The sequence below is a fragment of the Phyllobates terribilis genome, unplaced genomic scaffold, assembly GCF_046119375.1.
Source record: "Phyllobates terribilis strain yellow unplaced genomic scaffold, ASM4611937v1 Scaffold_1__5_contigs__length_1240528914, whole genome shotgun sequence".
NCBI lineage: Eukaryota > Metazoa > Chordata > Amphibia > Anura > Dendrobatidae > Phyllobates > Phyllobates terribilis.
The window spans coordinates 401,967,919-401,989,280 of record NW_027362761.1 but is presented as its reverse complement, the minus strand read 5'-3'; positions in this window follow the sequence as shown (position 1 = coordinate 401,989,280).

The following is a 21,362-nucleotide window of genomic DNA, read 5'->3' as shown; positions in this document are numbered from 1 at the left end:
GTCGAGTTTCACATGAAAGTTCTCTTCTTCTCGCTATTTTGAGAGTAGCTTTAAGTAGCTTTTCTCATGATTGCATACACCTGGCTATGAAGTTCAAAGCTCAATGAGGTTACAAAACCAAAAAAAGTGCTTTAGTAAGTCAGTAAAAAGTAGGTAGGAGTATTTAAAACAAGAAAATGATAAGGGTGCCCATACTTATGCACCTGTCAAATTTTGTTTGAATGCAGATTGCACATTTTCTGTTAGTACAATAAACCTCATTTCAAGGCAGAAACATTACTGTGTCCAACAGTTATTACATATATCAAACTGAAATAGCTGTTGCAAAAACACCAATTTTTATAAAACAATAAGCTTAAGATTAATAGGGGTGCCCAAACTTTTTCATATGACTGTATATGTCACTGACATCTTTCAATCTAACTATTCTCTGTATATATAGCTATTCTCTCTATTCTATAATGTCAGGTACCGCTGTGATTTTATAGTTTGCGGCTGATGAATTGTCGGGTTTCAAGAAGATGGGTGCATGAAAATCGGACGTCAGTCGCATGGTCCGAGTGCCGTGTGATCTTTTTCACGAACCCATTGACTTACATTGGCGAGTCTCATCCGAGATACGCGGCAGTACACAGCATGCTGCAATTTTTTTCTCAGTCCGATTTCAGCTGAGAAAAAAATCGCAGATGAGATGAATAGCATAACATTGGTCTGAGTGCAATCCAATTTTTTTATCGGATTGCGTCCATTTTTCATGCATATGAGTATGAGCCCTAACACTAGTTCTACAACCTACACATATAAAAGAAAAAGTGGTGACATGTCCTCTTTAAACATTATGGATACAAAGAATAACAATGACAAAATCTTTTTTATTAAATACAATCTATCCGGACAAAGACAAATAATCCATGAAATAAAAAGCCATATGCACAATTGCTCATATTCTTTTCAGCATGATTCTGTACAAAGTAATCTAATTTTCAAGTAATCCTAAACAGTAGTGATATAAAATTATCAAAAAGAGGAAATGCCACAATATTAACATGATATCTCATCAGTATAAAGCAACATGATGGTTGAAATGTATTATATTATTCAATGAAATGCATATTAAAATGTCAGTTTGTATTAAGTGTGCTGGTATATTAGTAGATTGTATTTTTCTGGTGCATTCTCTCAATTTTGTCTTCTAGTTAAATATTCTTGTTACAGGATAACAAGTGACAAATTGTGCTCAACAATACCATTCGAGGGAAAGCCATCAGATATCGGTACCAAAAGCCTCACATTACAACTGGAATACTCCAACACGGGAGGTGCCATTTTTCACTTTAATAGAAGACATGGTATAGTACCTGGCAGCGGCTACCAAACAATGTATCTGTCACGCCAGGTGTGGGAAAGACTTAGTGCAACACAGAAGGAAAAGGGAAAGGGAGCCCAAACACTAGGGAAAGGGGGAAGTAGAGACCTCCTAGTCTGATCTGGCATCACCCTGTCTCACCTACCATCCCTATATTGCCTCTTCAGCATTCGCCGCACACGTGCCTTGCCATACTCCACCTGGCGTTCGGCTACGGCTAGGGATGGGAGGAGATGAGCACTAGTCAACCTCCACTAAACTCTATAGACAACAAGGGTAGACAAAACAGTGGGAAATGGCTTAGATTTAGATGAACTACAAATAAGCACACGGCCTCAAGCTCCAGTAAGGACGAAGTACTGCCCCTGCTAAGCTTCACAAGTAGAAATGAATATAGCCGGTGACTCCCTCTCAGACACACCAGATATATAAAGACAGCCTCTTATCTAAAAAGCTGTCTGCAATGCTAAAAGTAGAGATCTCCTGCAACCCACTGCAGGGCGACTGTCTATGACCTCTGACACACCCGTGACAGTACCTACCCCCTCCGGACACTCAGGACCAGGTTTCTCAGGAAAAGAGGTATGAAATGAGCGAACCAATCTGGGAGCGTTCACCTCTGATGTTCTCCTTTGGACCATAGCCTTTCCAGTGCACCAAGTATTGTAGAGAATGACGTTGGAGACGAGAATCTACAATACTCGAAATCTGGAACTCCAGATTACCATCAACCATTACTGGGGCGGTAGTAGAGGTGAGGGCTCAAGAGGTTCCACATACTTTTTGAGTACAGACCTGTGGAACACATTGTGGACCTTAAGGGCCTGAGGAAGTTCAAGACGAATTGCTGCTGGGTTAATGATGGCGTTTTTTTTATAGGGACCAATAAACCTAGGTCCCAGCTTCCAAGAAGGAACTTTCAATCTTATATTCCTGGTAGACAACCACACAAAGTCATACACATTCAGGTCCGGACCTGGCAAGCGTTTTCTGTCAGCTATACGTTTATACCTGTCTCCCACAGTCTTTAAATTACACAGAACACCCTGCCCTACCGAGGAGAGCGACGAAGCAAACAGTTCCTCCTCAGGAACTCCTGAAGCTCCTCCCCCCACTGAAGGTACCAAACTGTGGATGATAACCATATGCACCGAAGAATGGTGACCTCCCAGTGGATTCTTGACGATGATTATTGATGGCAAATTCTGCCAGCGGTAAGTAGGATGCCCAATTCTCCTGATTTTCAGAGACGAAACACCTGAGGTATGTCTCCAAGTTCTGATTGACACGCTCGGTCTGACCATTCAACTGAGGGTAGAAGGCAGAGGAAAAGGACAGCTGCACTCCCAGAACAGAATGCCTTCCAGAACTTGGAAACAAATTGGGTCCCCCGATCAGACACCACATTGGAGGAAATTCCATGAAGCTTCACAATCTCATTTATGAACACCTGTCTTGGCATTGGGAAGTGCAGGTAATGCTACAAAGTGAACCATTTTACTGAACCTATCTACTACGACCAAAACCACAGTTTTGCCTACAGAAATCGGTAGGTCAGTAATAAAATCCATGGACAAGTGTGTCCATGGACTACTAGGGATAGGTAGAGGAAGAAGAGTACCAGACGGACGGGTATGCGAAACCTTAGAACGCGCGCAAATACTACAAACAGCTACGTGCTCAATTACATCCCGATGCAATCCCGGCCACCAAAAACGACGAGAGAGGAGGGCCGCGGTTGCCTTACCACCTGGATTTCCAGCAAGCACAGAGTTATGATGTTCCTTGATTACTTTGCAGCGCAGATCAGATGGTACAAATAACTTTCCTGAAGGGCAGGAGGCAGGAGCGTCCCTCTGAGCCTCCAACACCTCACCCTCCAGTTCAGGATAAAGAGCCGAAATGACTACCCCTTTCTGTAATATCGGGGCAGGGTTCTCATGGTCACCACCACCAGGTAAGCTTCGGGACAAAGCATCAGCCTTGACATTTTTGACCCCTGGACGAAAAGTGACAACAAAATTGAACCTAGTAAAAAACAGGGACCATCTGGCTTGCTAGGGTTGAGAAGTATAGCTGACTGGAGATATGACAGGTTTTTATAATCAGTAATAACAGTAATAGGATTAACAGCTCCCTCCAACCAATGTCGCCATTCCTCGTAATAGGGAACTTTTGATCGCCAAAAGTTCCCTATTACACATGTCATAATTTCTCGTAGCCGAAGACAATTTTTTAGAAAAGAAGGCGCATGGACGCCATTTACCAGGGGACGAACCCTGAGACAACACAGCCCCAACCCCGACATCCGAAGCATCGACCTCCACAATAAAGGGTTGAGAAACATCGGACTGAGTATAGGTGCAGTGGCAAAATGATTTTTTAAGGAAGAAAAAGCCTGGAGGGAAGCATCCGACCATTTGGAAAAAATCAGACCCCTTCTTAGTCATGTCATTAAGGGGTTTTGTAACGGGTCTGGGAGGTGGAACCTCTGAGCAACGATACAAAGGGGCAGTCCTTGTAAGGAAGCGGGTGTCTCCCAGGGTAGGCAGGCAAGGTAGTCACGGCAAGTGACGGGGACAGTCTCTGGGTAGAAGGGCAGGAGGTCACGGCAAGTGACGGGGACAGTCTCTGGGTAGAAGGGCAGGAGGTCACGGCAAGTGACGGGGGCAGTCTCTGGGTAGAAGGGCAGGAGGTCACGGCAAGTGACGGGAACAGTCTCTGGACAGGCAGGTGGTCCCAGCACGTGACGGTAGAGCCTCCAGGTAGGCTAGCAGGCAGGTAGCAGGCGGACGCTCCCAGGTGAGCGGGTAGGAGTCTCTGGACAGGCAGGTGGTCACAGCATGTGACGGCTGAGCCTCCAGGTAGGCTAGCAGGCAGGTAGCAGATGAGCGCTCCCAGGTGAGCGGGCAATCAGATCCATAGACAGACTGGCAGGGCTGGTAGGCAGACTGTCGGACCGCAGGAATGCAAGTAGAAAGACAAGTAACAGGCAGGTATCAAGCAGGAATCTGGCAGGTAACTGGCAGGTAACTGGTTACGGGACCTGAGGGCTGAAGCAGAGTGATAGGCTATGCAACAACATTGCTCGAGCACCTCCATTTTGGAGGAGGTGCCTTATATATGGTGAGGTCCTCCGGCCATTGGCCGGGGACTCCTTAGGACGGCGCGCGCGGCCCCTTTAAGAGAGGGGGAGCGCGCGCGCAACCTAAGCACAGTGGCCGGGAAGCAGCGCGCGCTGCCAGCAGAGCTGGAGGAGGACGCCGGGCACGGAGCGGAGAGGTGAGGGGAACAGCGTCCCTGCCTAGCAGGAGGCAGGGATGCCGACGCTACAGGTTTCAGAGTAATTTTGGATGAATTTAAATGAATAAAAATTAGTAAAGCCCAGAAAACATTGTAGAGCCTTCAGGTTCTCGAGACGTTCCCAATCAATGACTGCACGGATCTTCTCCGGATCCATCTGAAAACCCGAAGATGACAACAAGTACCACAAAAAATGCACCTCCTGAACAGCGAAAACACATTTTTCTAGTTTGGCATAAAGTTTGTTATCCCTTAATATCTGGAGCACCAGCTTAACATGCCCCCGATGAGTCTCAAAATCAGGTGAATAAACCAAAATATCGTCCAGATAGACCACCACAAACCTCCCCACCAAATGATGGAAAATATAATTGATGAAATGCTGGAATACCACAGGTGCATTGGTCAAACCAAAAGGCATAACCAGACTCTCGAAATATCCTTCCGGGGTACTGAACGCTGTCTTCCATTCGTCCCCTTCTCTGATTCTAACCAAATTATAGGCTCCCTTTAAATCCAACTTGGAGAATATCTTAGCTCCCACAAACTGGCTGAACAAATCAGGAATCAGAGGAAGAGGGTATGAATCACGAATGGTAATTTGTTTTAATTTCTGGAAATCTAAACAGGGACGTAGACCGTCATCTTTTTTCTTCACAAAGAAGAACTCTGCTGCCACGGGCAAAATGAAGGTGTGATATGTCTTTTCTCCAGACTTTCTGCAATGAAATCCGTCATGGCTTGTCTCTCAGGGCCAGAAAGATTATACAGTCTGGACTTCAGTAGTTTAGCACCGGGGGTCAGGTTAATAGCACAGTCATAAGCACGATGAGGAGGCAAATCCTGACACCCCTTCTTAGAAAAAATGTCCTCAAAAGCAGACAGAAAAGCAGGTAAAAATTCCGTAGAGACAGTAGCAATGGAAATATCTAGACAGTTCTCATGGCAGTAATCTCCCCATTCAATAATTTCCCCAGTTTGTCAATCCACCAACGGATTATGTATAACAAGCCAGGGTATACCAAAGACAATCGGAGTGGGAAGATTGTCCAGAACATAGCAAGGAATGATTTCACAATGAACTGACCCCACCCACAATTTTACATTATGTACAATCTGAGTAAATGATTTCTGTGCAAGTGGTGTAAATACAAACAAATACACAAACTCAGCATCAACCATGCTGACTCCGGCTCCACTGTCAACAAACACAGAACTTTCTTTGGTTTTGCTCTCTAGCACCACATCTGCTGTCAGGACAAAAGGGGAACTGCAGTTTGGCCACAAATGCACCCATTATTTATCCAACTCCAGACTACCGAGAGTTAATTGAGTCTTCTTTTGTTTAGGAAGTGAAGGACAGGTCCCAAAAAAGTGTCCCTTTTTCCCCACAAAAAAAACATACAACTTTTTTCTTGCGAATCTCCAGGGAGATGTATGATGTAGAGACACCCCCTAACTGCATGAGTTCCTCCACCTGCCCCAGTACTGGTTCACCCCCAGACCACTCCCCTGGCAGAGGTACACAACCCCGACAAGAAGGCCCCGGAGAAGGTGGTCGCACCCGTCTATCCCGAAGGTGTCTATCAAGACGTATGGCCAAAGACATGGCAGCCTCCAAGCTCTGAGGGGTTTCATATACAGCCAAGGCATCTTTCAACCTTTCAGTAAGCCGCTCACAAAATTGACTTCTAAGGGCTGAGTCATTCCATTTGGAACTGTATGTTTCCACTGACCGAATCCCCTGCTGAAGGCTACATTGCCTAGACTCAGCCAAGGCGACTCGGTCAGGGTCATCATAGATGAGGTCCATAGCTCCGAAAAACCCCTCCACAGATTGGAGACAAACCCACTGCAGGGCGACTGTCATCTTTGACACACCCATGACAATATGGGGCTGCTTTGTTAAGACATGGCTTACATCTGGCAACCGCCCAGGCAAATTTCAGCAGATCTGCGTGGTGTGCTGGGTGTCAGATCACAAGGATAAGTCATAAATAGTTTAGTCCTGGACAACGCTTAACTAGTTTTAAAGAAGCACTCCTCCAATCAAAGTTTTTACACTCTTAATATATTGCAGTCATCATATTAAATAGTACTGTGTACTTACACTTGCTAATTTTTCCCTTCTACCCAATTAATTCGTCTCTTTTTTCTGCTCTATGTAGAATAAAGAAGTCTTTATTCACTTCATTTATCATCCCCCTCTTCAACTCTTGACCCAGCTGCTCCACCCCCTGCCAGGGACTTCTGCAGTGACTCATCACTCATACAGGGAAAATAGACCTCCTGTCTCTACATAGCGCTTAGAAGGATTCAGTTAATCAGTTTTTAAACGTGATGTCATAGACCTAATGGAAAACAAAAAAATTAACTGGATGCAAAGCCAAAATGAGCAATTGTAAGTACACAGTGCTACAGTGAAGGAAATAATTATTTGATCCCTTGCTATTTTTGTAAGTTTGCCCACTGACAAAGCTCTTAGAAATCTCTTTGGTCTTGCCCATGTTGTAGAGGTTAGAGTCTGACTGATTAATTGAGTCTGTGGACAGGAGTCTTTTATACAGGTGACCACGTAAGACAGCTGTCTTTAATGCAGGTTGATTAGGAGCGTCTAACTGGTCTGTAGGAGCCAGAACTCATAATGGTTTGTAGGGGATCAAATACTTATTGCTCACTGCAAAATGCAAATAAATTTATCTAATTTATACAATGTGATTTTCTTGATTTTTTTTGGATATTCTATCTCTCAATGTTAAAATTAACCTACCCTTAAAATTATAGAATGTTCATGTCTTTGTCAGTGGGCAAACTTACAAAAATAGCAAGGGATCAAATAATTATTTACTGCACTGTATATAATATCATGATTGCAATATATTAAGAGGATAAATATTTCGGTGGGAGCGCTTCTTTAACAGGAAAGGCTGTTTTCAGAGAAAAGGATACTTTTAAGGCCGCCCAAAATTACCGAGACACGCAGGAGACAAAGTCCCGCCCGCTCCCTTGTACTAATTGGTCTCTCCCTGCTTGTGTGTATTTAGACCATATACACACAAGCAAGGAGAGACCAATCACTCCATGTGGATGGGAATTAGTCTCCTGTGTGGCTCGGTCATTTTGGGCAGCATTTAAAGTATCCTTTTCTCTGAAAAGCCATAGAATTTCAGAGTCAAACATACAGTACAGACCAAAAGTTTGGACACACCTTCTCATTTAAAGATTTTTCTGTATTTTCTTGACTATGAAAATTGTACATTCACACTGAAGGCATCAAAACTATGAATTGCCACATGTGGAATTATATACTTAACAAAAAAGTGTGAAACAACTGAAAATATGTCTTATATTCTAGGTTCTTCACAGTAGCCACCTTTTGCTTTGATGACTGCTTTGCACACTCTTGGCATTCTCTTGATGAGCTTCAAGAGGTAGTCACCAGAAATGGTTTTCACTTCACAGGTGTGCCCTGTCAGGTTTAATAAGTGGGATTTCTTGCCTTATAAATGGGGTTGGGACCATCAGTTGTGTTGTGCAGAAGTCTGGTGGATACACAGCTGATAGTCCTACTGAATAGACTGTTAGAATTTGTATTATGGCAAGAAAAAAGCAGCTAAGTAAAGAAAAACGAGTGGCTATCATTACTTTAAGAAATGAAGGTCAGTCAGTCCAAAAAATTGGGCAAACTTTGAATGTGTCCCCAAGTGCAGTTGCAAAAACCATCAAGCGCTACAAAGAAACTGGCTCACATGAGGACCGCCCCAGGAATGGAAGACCAAGAGTCACCTCTGCTTCTGAGGATAAGTTTATCCGAGTCACCAGCCTCAGAAACAGTAGCTAAGATTAGAGACCAGGTCAATGCCACACAGAGTTCTAGCAGCAGACACATCTCTACAACAACTGTTAAGAGGAGACTTTGTGCAGCAGGCCTTCATGGTAAAATAGCTGCTAGGAAACCACTACTAAGGACCGGCAACAAGCAGAAGAGACTTGCTTGGGCTAAAGAACACAAGGAATGGACATTAGAGCAGTGGAAATCTGTGCTTTGGTCTGATGAGTCCAAATTTGAGATCTTTGGTTCCAACCACTGTGTCTTTGTGTGACACAGAAAAGGTGAACGGATGGACTCTCCATGCCTGGTTCCACCGTGAAGCATGGAGGAGGAGGTGTGATGGTGGGGGGGGGGGCTTTGCTGGTGACACTGTTGGGGATTTATTCAAAATTGAAGGCATACTGAACCAGCATGGCTACCACAGCATCTTGCAGCGGCATGCTATTCCATCCGGTTTGCGTTTAGTTGGACCATCATTTATTTTTCAACAGGACAATGACCCCAAACACACCTCCAGGCTGTGTAAGGGCTATATGACCAAGAAGGAGAGTGATGGGGGGCTACGCCAGATGACCTGGCCTCCACAGTCACCAGACCTGAACCCAATCAAGATGGTTTGGGGTGAGCTGGACCGCAGAGTGAGGGCAAAAGGGCCAACAAGTGCTAAGCATCTCTGGCAACTCCTTCAAGATTGTTGGAAGACCATTTCCGGTGACTACCTCTTGAAGCTCATCAAGAGAATGCCAAGAGTGTGCAAAGCAGTCATCAAAGAAAAAGGTGGCTACTTTGAAGAATCTAGAATATAAGACATATTTTCAGTTGTTTCACACTTTTTTGTTAAGTATATAATTCCACATGTGGTAATTCATAGTTTTGATGCCTTCAGTGTGAATGTACAATTTTCATAGTCATGAAAATACAGAAAAATCTTTAAATGAGGTGTGTCCAAACTTTTGGTCTGTACTGTACCTGGCTGAAATCATGTAGCCAGTGTCTGATACATGCTGCCCGTGGATCTGTTGTCAAGTTCCCTTTTAACTTTTGACAATTTTTTCAACCTCAATTATTCAATCTGTGCCAAAAAGAACATAAAAAGAAATGTTAGGTTGGATGTTAAATATACACAAAAAAATATGACAGCAGGCTGTAGTATAGGTGTGACATGTATGCTTGTCAAATTGGACTAGTACAAGTGGGGTGCAAAAACAGACATGAAGATCTCTAGATTTTTAAACAAAAAACATATTTTTTTTTTACAAAATTGAACAGTTTTCCTGAAAATGACTTTAAGAATTGCTAGGAAGGTAACACATAAAAAAAGTCAACACCTGCAGCGGGGCATTGTATTGGAGTGCCGTGTATAGATGTAAAATTTTACAAAGAAAACATGTGCAAAAAAAAAGTTGCTTGTGACACGCATACTTTTTGAGGTAGACTGTTGCATTTAAATGTCTGTACTTGGGGGATTTTTCTTTTAGATTTTTAAAAAGCAATAAAAACAATTATTTGCTCATCATAAAAAGGATTGCACAATAAATGCATGAGCCCCACATAGCCTCCCCATATACAGCATGAGCCCCACATATCCTCCCCGTGTCCAGCATGAGACACCCATATCCTCCCCATGTCCAGCATGAGACCGCCATAACCTCCCCATGTCCAGCATGAGACCGCCATAACCTCCCCATGTCCAGCATGAGACCGCCACAACCTCCCCATGTCCAGCATGAGAACCCCATAGCCTCCACATGTCCAGCATGAGACCAAAATAGCCTCCACATGTCCAGCATGAGAACCCCATAGTGTCCCCAAGGCCAGCATGAGACACCCATAGCCTCCCCATGTCCAGTATGAGACCCCATAGCCTCTCCATGTCCAGTATGAGACCCCCATAGCCTCCCCATGTACAGCATGAGACCCCCATAGCCTCCCCATGTCCAGTATGAGACTCCCATAGCCTCCCCATGTCCAGCATGAGACCCCTATAGCCTCCCCATGTCCAGCATGAGACCCCCATAGCCTCCCCATGTCCAGCATGAGACCCCCATACCATTCCCATATTTAGCATGAGACCCCCATAGCTTCCCTGTGTCCAGCATGAGACCCCCATTGCCTCCTCATGTCCAGCATGAGAGCACCATAGCCACCTCATGTCCAGCCAAACATCCCATACACATGAAAAAAAGAACACCACATATTCAACTCGCTCTCGTTCCCCCGGTGCTCTACCTCTGCTCCTGTCTCCGGTGCACTGACTCTCTGCAGTGCACAGCTGACGCGATGAAATGACGTCATCGCGTCAGCTGTCTCATGTGCTGACTTGTGGAAGAAGGGGCCGGCGGCCCTTCCTACACCAATGTATTCACCCCTGTCTGCATCCTGAGGATGTGGATAGCGGTGAAAGCAGGGACGGCGGGCGGGGGAGTGCACTGTGCGGCTCGTGGGCCACTGTTTTCAGCCCCTCGACTGTCTTGTTCCACAGGCCGGATTGGAACAGCCAGAGGGCTGGATGTAGCCTGCAGGCCACACTTTGCCAAGGCCTGGTCTGGAGTATTGTCCAATGCTTTAGTACTTTCTCTAACTTTCTGTATTATTGAACTATAAGCTCTAGTGTATTTTAAATATCCTAAAATCACTCTAAAATGGCTGCATTCCCTCCCCAGGCTTTAATATAGGATCAGATAGCCACTCCAAATTACCTGAGCGATATTGTGTGATGTGATATTTGCAAAGCATTATGAGGAAGATCACGCAGTTGCACTTGAGGTAATTAACAAACAAAGCAGCACACTGTAATGCTAAGTAGCTACCTCCATAAACAACTAACAAACAAAGCAGCACACTGTAACGCTAAGTATGCGAACATGAAATATATGACATTTGAATAGCATTACTGCTGTAGAAAAAATAAATAAATGAGAAATCTTAGCGCATAAATTGCCCAATTCATGTGTACCTGTTAGCCACATTAAGGCGTCTCTCAAAATACCAGGACACTATGAATGTGAATACCTCTAAAAGAGACTATGTCTGCTTGTGTGTGGGATAATAAGATCCTGTTGCAATTAAAATCACCTGTTTTAGCCAGTTATTTTCTACAGCATTAATGATATTTGAATTACATATATTTCATGTTTGCATACTTAGCGTTACAGTGTGCTGCTTTGTTTGTTAGTTGTTTATGGAGGTAGCTGCTCCTAAGTAAGCACCTGTTCACACCTATTTCTTGTTTTGGAAGTGCCGGACAGTTTTTTTCTGCACTTGAGGTAATGTCAGCCTTTTGTTGCTGATGCAAGTCGACAGCATTTTTTGTGGGGGCAATTTACACAAATTAAATTGCAAATATTTTGAATTTGCCAGAATATGATAATATCAGAAAACTCAACTCTATTTCAATGTGCATCAATTCAATTCATTCATCTCTAATTCTAAATAATTAATAAAGACAAATCAAATAAGTTCTGACACAATTGGTCTCTCAATCCATACAGATACATATTTTATTCTGCTCACTGTGTACTTTTGTTAACTAGTTGAATTATACAGATGTAGGATATAATACAGTTAAACTTATGTTTTTTTAACTATGCACTACCCGCTGAAGCCCTAAAAAGACATTCAGCAAGACACCTACCTTAACCCCTTAAGGACAGAGCCATTTTGTATGTTAATGACCGAGCCTCATTTTGAAAATCTGACCAGTGTCATTTTTTGTGGTAATAACTCTGGAACACTTTAACATTTCCCAGTGATTCGGAGATTGTTTATTCATGACATATTGTATTTCATGTTAGTGGTAAATTTTGGCCAATATGATTTGCATTTGTTTATGAAAATATAAAAAATTTGAAAACATTGAAAATTTCACAATTTTCAAATTTTAAATTTTTATGCCCATAAATCAGATAGTTATACCACACAAAATAGTTAATAAATAACATTTACCACATGTCTACTTTACATCTGCATCATTTTTTAAACATTATTTTTTTTTAGGAAGTTAGAAGGGTTAAAAGCAATTTATCATGTTTCCAACAAAATTTACAAAACAATTTTTTTGGGGGACCACATTACATTTGAAGTGACTTTGAGAGATCTGTTTGACAGAAAATACCCAAAATTGACACTCTTCTTAAAACTGCACCCCACAAAGTGCTGAAAACAACATTCAAGAAGTTTATTAAACCTTCAGATTCATCACAGGGGTTAAAGGAACATGAAAGGAAAAAATTAACATTTTACTTTTTTTTCATAAAAATGTTACTTTAGCCCCAAATTATTTATTTTCACAAGGGTAACAGGAGAAAATGGACCACAAAATTTGTTGTACAATTTCTCCTGAGTACGTAGATACTCCATATTAGCTTGGAAGGGAAGGAGCACAGTTTGACTTTTTGAACGTAAAATTGGCGGCAATCGAAAACAGATGCCGTGTAGCGTTTGGACAGACCCTGATGTGCCTAAACAGTAGAAACCCCCCACAAGTCAACCCATTTTGGAAACAAGACCCCTCAAGGAATTTATCTAGATGTGTGGTGAGCTTCTTGAACCCCCAGGGGCTTCACAGAATTTTATAACGTTGAGCCATGAAAATAAAAAATCACATTTTTCCCACAAGGGTAGCAAGGAGAAAATGGACCACACAATTTGTTATGCAATTTCTCCTAAATACAACAATATCCCATATGTAGTGGATAACTACTGTTTAGGTACACAGCAGGGCTGGAAACGGAAGGAGAGCCATTTGACTTTTGGAACGCAAAATTGGCTGCAATAGATAGCTGAAGCCATGCCGCATTTGCAGAGCTGCTGATGTGCCTAAACAATGGAAATCCCCCACAAATGATCCCATTTTGGAAACTAGATTGCTCAAGTAATTTATCTAGATGTGTGGTAAGCACTTTGAACCCACAGGTGCATCACAGAATTTTATGACGTTGAGCCATAAAAAGGAAAAAATAAATTTTTCCCACAAAAATGCTTCTTCAGCCCCAAATTTTTTGATTTTCACAAGGGTTACAGGAGAAAGTGGACCATACATTTTATTGTGCAAATTATCCAGAGTACAACAATACCCCATATGTGGTGGAAAACTACTGTTTGGCTGCACGTCAGGGCTCGAAAGGAAAGGAGCGCTATTTGACTTTTGGAGTGCAAAATTGTCTGGAATAGATAGCGGCCGCCATGTCACATTTGCAGAGCCCCGATGTGCCTAAACAGTGGAAACTTCCCACAAGTGACCCCATTTTGGAAACTACACCCCTCAAGGAATTTATCTAGAGGTGTGGTGAGTATCTTGAATTTTAAAACATTGGATATTGAAAATAGAAAATAAATTTCTTCCCCTGAAATGTTATTTTAGCCCCAAATTTTTCATTTTCAGAATGGTAACAGGAGAAAATGGACCACATAATTTGTTGGGCAATTTCTCCTAAGAACAGAGATAACCCATATGTGCTCAGAAACTCTTGTGTGGTCACACGGTGGGGCTTGGAAGGGAAGGAGCGCTATTTGATCTTTGGAGTACAAAATTGTCTGGAATAAATTGTGAACGCTATGTCGCATCTGGAGAACTGCCAAGGTTCCAGAACAGCAGAAACCCCCATAAGTGACACCAGTTTGGAAACTACACCTCTTGTAGAATTCCTCTAGAGGTTTAGTGAGCATTTTAAACCCAAAGGTATTTCACAGAATTACTGTATAACACAGTATAACATTGGGATGTGAAAATGAAAAGTTATATTTTTTCCCACTAAAATGTTGTTTTAGCTCCAAGTTTTTAATTTCCAAAGGGCTTATAGGAGAAGATCAACCACAAAATCTGTTAAGTAATGTCTCCTGAGTGTGGCAATGCCCATTATGTGGTCAAAAACTACTCTTTAGGCACAGTGCAAAGCTCAGAAGGGAAGGAGCGCCATATCGGAGTGCAGATTTGCCTGGAATGGTTTAAGGCTGCCATGTCACATTGGCAAAACCCCTGAGGTGATAGGACAGCACAGCCCCTATAAGTGACCCCATTTTATGAATTACACCTCTTATAGAAATCATCTAGGGGTGCAGTGAGCATATTAACACCATGTGTTTCACAAAATTTTATACCATTGAACGGTAAAGAAAAATAAATTACATATTTACCACTATAAAGTTATTTTAGCTTCACAAGGGGAAATAGGTAAAAATGACCACATAATTTGTTACACAATTTCTGCTGAATGAGGCAATACCCCCCATATGTGGCTGTACAGTACTGTTTGCCAACATAGCGAGAATCGAGGGAGAAGGAGTGCTATTTTACTCTTGGAGAACAAATGTTTGTAAAATAGTATGTGGAGAGCAAATACAGAGCCCGTAAGTGCCAGTAGAGCAGAATCCCCCCTAATTGAGCCCAATTTGGAAATTACACCCATCTGGGAATTTATCTACAGGTGTAGCAATGATTTTTACTCCATGGGTGTTTTTCAGAAACGAGCAGCAATAGATGTTGCTAAGTGAAAGTGCAAATCAGATATTGTAATGCCCTAGTACATTGTAGTGCCCATACATTGAGCCCAGCTCATGTTTCTGGAGACACGCACCCCAAAAATTAAGTGGGCTCTCCTCACTACAGTAATGCCCTAACTGCGGTTTAGGCACACTGTGGGGCTCAGGAGGAGGGGGCATTTGGATTTGTTTGGTGGGAGCCATGTCACTTTTCCAGAGCCTTTGGGATATCTGCAATGTGGACACCCCCTATATTTCTATTAACAGATAACAAACCTGAGTGAGGTCTTGTTTTTTGTACATTGAATAGAAGCTTTTATTGATGGCATTTTGGGGTACAGAACATTTTGGATCAGTTCACATTTATCATGTGCTCTATGCTTAGCACTTACATCAGACTTTCCATCTAAATCTACAAAATACGTGATTCAGATGAAACCCCAAGTGATCCATTCACTAATGAGGCAGCAGAGATTCTCTGGACTTTCTGGCTTCTCTTCGGCGGTATCCGGCTTTGCAGAGGTGCACAAAACTGTTGCTGACTACGCTTTTATGCAGGCCTAAAAAGACTGACACTTTTGGAACATAGGATAGACAGTGTCTACAATGCCTCCATATGCCTCATTATGGGGAATCTCTCGTCGAGGATTCTGTCTGAATCACGTATTTTAGAGATTTACATGGAATCTCAGATGTAAGCGCTCAGTGTAGAGCACTGGATAAATGTGAGCTTAACCTTACTGTGATCTTTGGGGGGCAGAATGAACAAATCAACAGCAGGTAAAGAACTGGTTTTATTTAATCTTTACACCGTACTTAGTGCGGTATAAGTGATTAGACAACTTTATTCTTTATAGCGATACCAGATTAATATAGTTTATTTGTGTTTTGCTGCTATCACGTCATTTTTTTTGCAAAATAACGTTTTTGCATCGCCATATATTGAGAGCTATAATTTTTCTATATTTCTGCCAACAGAGTCATGTGAGGGCGTATTTTTTGCAGGATGAGTTGACATTTTTCTTGGTACCATTTTTGGGCACATAACATTTTTTGATCTCTTTCCATTTTGATTTTTAGGGGGCAAAATGAACAAAAACCAACAATTCAGGTTTTGTTTTTTGTTTTTTGCCGTTCTACGTGTGGTAAAAGTGATAAGGCGGGCTTATTCTTCGGATCAGTACGATTACAGCGATACCACATTTGTATAGTATTTTTTTATGTTTTGTCGCTTCTACACAAAAACTATTTCGTAGACAAAATATTGATTTTGTATCACTATAGTCAAAGGCCTGACAGGAAGTGGTGGAGGCGGAGCCTGCCGTGTGCTGCAAGAGTTGTGCTGTGTGTGGAGTGAGCTCCTGGGAAGGGAGGAGAGCCAGGCGGAGGTGACCGAGCGGACCGGGAGGACCAGTAGGAGGCGACCGGAGGGACGAGCGCAAGAGAGCGCTGTGGCAGCGTGCAGTGCCGGCCAGCGGAGGGTGCCAGGTGGTGGTGACCAGGAGGTGATCAGGAGGACCGGTAAGAGGCGACCGGAGGGACAAGCGCGCTGTGATAGCGTGCAGCGTCCCTAGAGGAGGTGAGTGAGGGGCAGGAGGCCGCGATAAGCGGCCCTACTGAACCCAAGTGTGTACTGTACTGTATTGTATTTGTATCTGTATTGTAATTGTATTGTATTCCCTAGTCCATATTTAATTGATTACCCCCCCGTCCATATTTAATTGATCACCCCCGTCCATATTTAAATTGATTCCCCTGAACACCCCCGTCCATATTTAACTGATCCCTCTGACCACATTAAATTGACCCCCCCGTCCTCATTTAATTGATCCCCGACCACCCCCCGTCCATATTAAAGTGATCCCCCTGACCACATTTAAATGATTGACCCCCCCAGCCCATAATTGATTGATCCCCCTTGTCCTATTTAATAGATTCCCCTTGTCCACTTTTACTCATCCCCAGTCCCTATCTATTTGCCTTATCCCCCACCATATTTAATTAACCCCTGTCCATAATTAATTGATTGATTCCCCAGACCACAATTAATTATTTCCCCAGTCCATATTTATTGATATTATTGATACTTATTGATCCCCAGTCCTTAGTTAATTGACCCACCGTCCATACCTATTTATTTGCTTTACCCCCCATCCTATTTAATTAAACCCCCTGTCCATAATTAATTGATTGATTCCCTAGTCCACAATTAATTATTTCCCCAGTCCATACTTATTGATCCCAGTCCATAGTTAATTGACACACCGTCCATACTTAATTAATCCACCTGACCCACTCAGCTGATCCCCCGTCCATACTTAATTGATACTTAATTGATCCCCCGTCCATACTTAACTGATCCCGCGCCGATATCTAATCGATACACTTGCACATCCCTAATTGATCCCCGTCCATACACCTATATATAAATAATTGTGTTTTGTACTTGTACATATATACTGACTGTATCCCCATATTTAGAATGACGTCCATGTTGGCCGGAGCCGTGCAGTGTACATCTTGCGCAATGTATGCATTCCCTGAGCTACCGCTCAGGGATCCATACTGCTGCGAGAGATGTGAGCATATCGTGCACTTGGAAGCCCAAATCCTGGATCTAAGTGCTCAGATAGCGGTACTGAGGAGCATCGACAACATGGAACGGAGTTTGCTGCTCACCGAGCAGACACTCAATGGGTCAACACTGGGGGTGGAGCTTAGTGGGGAAGCGCAGGCTGAACAGGCAGGGAGCTGGGTAACAGTTAGAAGGGATAGAGGGAAGAAGTAAAGGAAGGCTGGTTCAGAACCGGCATTATTGGAGCACGACAGATCCTCTGACCGCCGGGGGAGTGTATGCTCCAGTAATGAGGGGGAGGGGGGAAGTGTAGGGCAGGCTAGACAGGTCCTGGTAGTGGGTGACTCTATTATTAGGGGGACAGACAGGGCAATCTGTCACAAAGACCGGGATCGCCGAACGGTGTGCTGCCTCCCTGGCGCTCGAGTCCGGCACATCGCGGATCGGGTTGACAGGTTACTGGGTGGGGCTGGCGAAGACCCAGCGGTCATGGTCCACATTGGCACCAATGACAAAGTGAGTGGTAGATGGAGGGTCCTTAAAAATGATTTCAGGGATCTAGGTAGGAAGCTTAGGGCAAGGACCTCCAAGGTAGTTTTCTCAGAAATACTACCAATCCCGCGAGCCACACAGGAGCGCCAACGGGAGGTTAGGGAGGTGAATAAGTGGCTAAAGAGTTGGTGCAAGGCAGAAGGGTTTGGGTTCATGGAGAACTGGGCCGACTTCGCTGTCGGCTACAGGCTCTACCGTAGGGACGGGCTGCACCTCAATGGGGAGGGTGCAGCGGTGCTGGGGAAGAAGATGGCTAATAGGTTGGAGGAGTTTTTAAACTAGAGACGGGGGGGGAAACCAAGGAAATAGGTGGGATGTGAGGCAAGCAAGGGGGAAGGGGAGAAGTGAATATAATGAGGGTGGAGAGGGGGGTGGGGATAGTACAGTTAGATCGTTAGAGAAGAATAGGATGCTAAATAGCCCCAAAGTTTTATCTTGCATGCTGACCAACGCAAGAAGCCTGACCAATAAGGCGGATGAGCTGCGGGCGCTTATATCGGAGGAGAGGTATGACATCGTAGGTATAACAGAGACTTGGCTAGACGATAGCTACGACTGGGCGGTAAATTTAACAGATTATAGTTTATTTAGAAGGGACCGGAAACAGGGGAAGGGCGGAGGAGTCTGCTTATATGTAAGGTCACGTCTAAAGCCCAGACTAAGGGAAGATATAGGAGAGGGAGAAGAGGGGGTCGAGTCCATGTGGGTAGAGATAGAGGGGGCAAAAAATAATAATAAAATATTACTGGGGGTCTGCTATAAGCCACCTAATATAACAGAGGAGAATGAGAAACTGCTATTAGGACAAATAGACAAAGTAGCAAAACATAATGAGGTGATTGTAATGGGGGATTTCAACTACCCGGATAGTGACTGGGAAACAGAAACCTGTAGATCGCAGAAAGGAAAAAGGTTGACAAATATCAAGGATAATTATCTCTCCCAACTAGTGCAGGAACCAACGAGAGGGAAGGCCGTGTTGGACTTAATATTGACTAATAGGCCTGATAGAATAACTGAGGTACAGATAGGGGGGCACCTAGGTAATAGCGATCATAATATTATCAATTTCAAAATGCCCTTCAGTAGGGTTATCAATAAGGGAACAACTAAAACATTAAACTTTAGGAGGGCGAAGTTTGATCAGCTGAAAGAAAACCTTCAACTTATAGACTGGGACAAAGTTCTTAATCAAGGAAATACGAATAGTAAATGGGAAACCTTCAAAAGAATTCTGAATACTCAGTGCGAGAGGTATATACCGTATGGGAATAAAAGGGCCCGAAATAAGAGGAAACCAATATGGTTGAATAAGAACGTAAAAGGGGCGTTAAATAGCAAAAAAGAGGCATTCAAGAGATTAAAACAGGAAAACAGTAAGGAGGCACTAATGTGTTACAAGGAAAAAACGAGAACCTGTAAAAAACAAATAAAAATAGCAAAGGAGGAAACAGAGAGACGTATTGCTAGGGAAAGTAGATCAAATCCCAAACTGTTTTTTACGTATATAAATAGTAAAAGGATTAAATCGAATAATATTGGACCGATAAAAAGTGATGAAGGCAAAATCATAGAGAAAGATGAGGATAAAGCTAATCTATTAAATAAATTTTTTTCGTCAACTTTCACAAAGGAAAAAGAACTAACAGGAGAAATGAGAAGTGACAAACTTAATCCTCCACTAAGTATGACAAATCTAACCCAAGCTGGGGTACAGAAACGCCTCAGTAACATTAAAATAAACAAATCACCAGGACCTGATGGCATACACCCACGGGTACTAAGGGAACTAAGTAATGTGATAGACAGACCGTTATATCTTATATTTAAGGACTCTGTTGAGACTGGGTCTGTACCACTTGATTGGCGACAGGCGAATGTAGTGCCAATATTCAAAAAGGGAGCGAAAAGTGACGCCGGAAACTATCGGCCGGTGAGTCTGACGTCCGTTGTGGGCAAAATTTTTGAAGGCTTTATTAATGAGGCAATCATGGAGCATCTTGATGCTAATAATCTATTAACCCCGAACCAACATGGATTCATGAGGAATCGCTCCTGCCAAACAAACCTGATTGACTTCTACGAGGAGGTTAGCTCTCGAGTAGATCAGGGGGAACCAGTGGATGTCGTGTATCTCGACTTCTCAAAAGCGTTCGATAGCGTGCCACATAATAGGTTGGTATACAAAATGAGAATGATGGGGCTGGGGGAAAATGTCTGCAAGTGGGTAGCTAACTGGCTAAAGGATAGAAGGCAGAGGGTGGTTATAAATGGAATATACTCAGATTGGGTAAGCGTCACTAGTGGGGTACCACAGGGGTCTGTACTAGGCCCAATGTTATTTAATATCTTTATTAACGACATAGTCAACGGGATAAAAAGTAAAATATCAATATTTGCAGATGACACAAAGTTATGTAAAACAATTAATACAGAAGAGGACAGTGCAGACCTACAGAGGGATTTGGATAAGCTGGGTAGGTGGAGCATTCAATGGCAAATGAGGTTTAACGAGGAGAAATGTAAGGTCATACATATGGGAAGGAAAAATGGAAGTCACCAGTACTCACTGAATGGGAAATCATTGGGGAATTCAGAGATGGAGAAGGACTTGGGCATCTTGATTGATAGCAAACTAAATTGGAGTGCCCAAAGTCAGGCGGCTGCTGTAAGGGCAAACAGGGTAATGGGATGTATCAGAAGAGGTATAGCTGCAAAGGATGAGAACATTGTTCTTCCACTGTACAAAGCACTGGTCAGACCACACTTGGAATACTGTGCTCAGTTATGGGCCCCAATATATAGAAAGGATATAAATGAGCTTGAAAAGGTACAAAGGAGGGCAACAAAATTAATAAGGGGAATGTAGGGACTGCAATACCCAGAGAGGTTGGCAAAACTAGGACTATTCAGCCTGGAAAAGAGAAGGTTGAGGGGGGACATAATAAATGTGTACAAATATGTTAGGGGACAGTATAGAGACCTTGCCCGGGATTTGTTCAAAAGGAGGGATATTACGGTAACAAGAGGGCACTCACTAAGACTGGAAGAGAAAAGGTTTCAGCACCAGCATAGGAAGGGGTTCTTTACGGTAAGAGCAGTGAGAATATGGAATTCACTGAGTGAGGAGACGGTAATGTCGGATTCACTACACCAGTTCAAGCGGGGACTGGATGCATTTCTAGATACCAGGCAGATTTCAGCATATACTTAAAAATAAAATAAAATAGTAGGTTGATACAGGGATTTATTCT